A 2,388-nucleotide genomic window follows, 5' to 3' on the forward strand; every position below is an offset into this window, starting at 1 on the left:
GAAGTGTAACATATCTGTTTGTGTTTACTTCTCCTCTTTGGAAGATATGAGCTTGAACCTTTTTTTTGCTAAATGGCTGGACTGTCAGGATCATGTGACAGCAGAGAAAACACACTCTCACACACTCTGCTCTCTTTGCTCTTACACAAACACAAGAGAGTGATACACAATCAACAGAGCTTTTATATGTGTGTGTGTGTGTGTGTTCATAATCAGACGTGTCCCCTGTCAACAGGTCTGCAGACCAAACGCAATGACATAATTACAACAGGAAGAGAAACAGAGGTGTGTGTGTGTGTATGTGTGTGTGTGTGTGTTACAGGGGTGGTCTGGTACACTTACAAACCTTGATGGCAGACATAAAAACAAACACACACACACGCCACCTTGTACGCTGCGTCCCTATACCGTGTGAATGTGTTTTCATGTGTCTGCCATTGACAAGGCCCAGTATGTGTGTGTGTGTGTGTGTGTGTAGTCCCATGGTGTTGATAAGCACGTGAGCCGCTTTGACCGCATCCATTGCCTCACATTGATAATCCAAGCAGTTAACGAGACACAACGGGTGTTACGAGGCTTACTCTGCATAAGTGTGTGTGTGTGTGTGTGTGTGTATGTGTGCGGTTAGCTGTGTGGTAATGTTTGAGCGACGAGGGGTTAACGAACACAGCTGCCGTCAGTTAGAGCATACAGCCAGGATTCTGGATGTGGTTTACTGTTGACTGTATCTGTATGTGTGTGTGTGTGTGTGTGTGTGTTCCTGTATGTGAACATGCAACAGAGTCTAGATATCAAATTTACACATCAGTGGTCGTGTTAAAAAAGAAAGACTGAAGCCTCAAGTAGTAGTAGAAGTAACATTTTTGTGACAGTTACGCTGATTAAAAGCAAAATTAAAATCTAAATCCTGCCTGTGAATATTCAGGCTTTTTTTTTTTACATATATAGTTTGTGCAAGTTACATTTACACAACTTATATTTTGAATTCATAAAGTTGCTGCAGGGCCAACTCTAGATGAACTGCCATCCACATGTGCTGCATGTCATCTAAATTTGTCTGAGTATGTCTGAAATAGAAAAAAAATGAACAAACATTTGTGGGCTCATCTTTGTGCTACTTTTATATATCACTCTGGAGTCGAAGGGAAGACGTCGGGGTGGATGGTGGACGTATAAGATGCAGGACTCTGACAGCAGAGAGTTCACATCCTGAGTCCTGTGTGTGTTCAGGTTTAGAGCTGCCGGAGCCTGAACATAACCGTAAAAAGTTTAAATATACTAGCAGCAGATATTGTACAGCAAGATCAGACATTTTGATGAACAAAAAGAACTATGTTGTTTCTGAACATTACACTCATACGCTCTTGCAACATGCCAAATATGTTAATTAACAACATTTTCTCATTATGTTGAGAGAAAATGTGATTCAGCAGCACTTATTTTCTGTTGCAGTTTAATCACATATGAAGGTAATTTCTAGGACACAGAGTTGACCGAATTGGAATTATGAATGGCCACAGTTGTGCCAAAAAAAAAAAATATTGGCCTGAATATAAGACCACCCTTATTATAAGATGAGCCCCCCTCCCTTTCCAACACCTGTTTTTTTTGGGGAAAAAAAGACTTTTACAACAAACAACACACTGTTGGGAAAAGTTTCTCTGAGATACTGTTAATCCAGGAAGAAAAATAAAATCATCCATCCATTCATCCATAAAGCCTTTTTTTCTCATAAAAGTGAAATAAAACTATTAAGTAGATTATTATTCCTAAATAGAATGTAAATCCCACTTTTGTATAGCTGGCATTTAGCATTGTCTGTTTGTCTGTTTGAGCTCCTCGTCATCTGTGACAGCAGTAATTCTTGGCTGTTTGACAGATAATCTAGTCCTCACAGTAAAGACGGTTTCACTCGTCATGAATTTCTTTCCTCTACGGCAGAAAAACACGTCACACAAATTACTTAATATTAATAATATTATTTTATTTTGGAGATTCCACTGTAACCAACAGATATCTTGGCCGAGACTTCCTCTTTCATGCTGGTCGTTGTTTCTTCGTTGCTTCAGACGATCCAGGCGGCATTTCGACATCTCTATAAACAGATATATGTGTATGAATGCAGATACATTTTTTTAAAAAGCTATAGCAATAGCTGATGGGTTACAAGATTGCATTTCGACCCTTTGCTCTCCACACAGACTGTTTACCAGCATGCAACTAAAACTCAAATGTGATTGGTCAATACTACTCGGACTACAAACGGACTACAAATGGAAACCAAAACCTTGTCCGGTTGCCTACAGATTCTGCATCCATATGCAGATATCTGTTTATAATGTTTAGTTTTTTTTTTTCGCAGAGAGGAAGAACAAGATAGGACAACAA

Source organism: Thunnus thynnus, chromosome 7, assembly GCF_963924715.1.
Source record: "Thunnus thynnus chromosome 7, fThuThy2.1, whole genome shotgun sequence".
Classification (NCBI taxonomy): domain Eukaryota; kingdom Metazoa; phylum Chordata; class Actinopteri; order Scombriformes; family Scombridae; genus Thunnus; species Thunnus thynnus.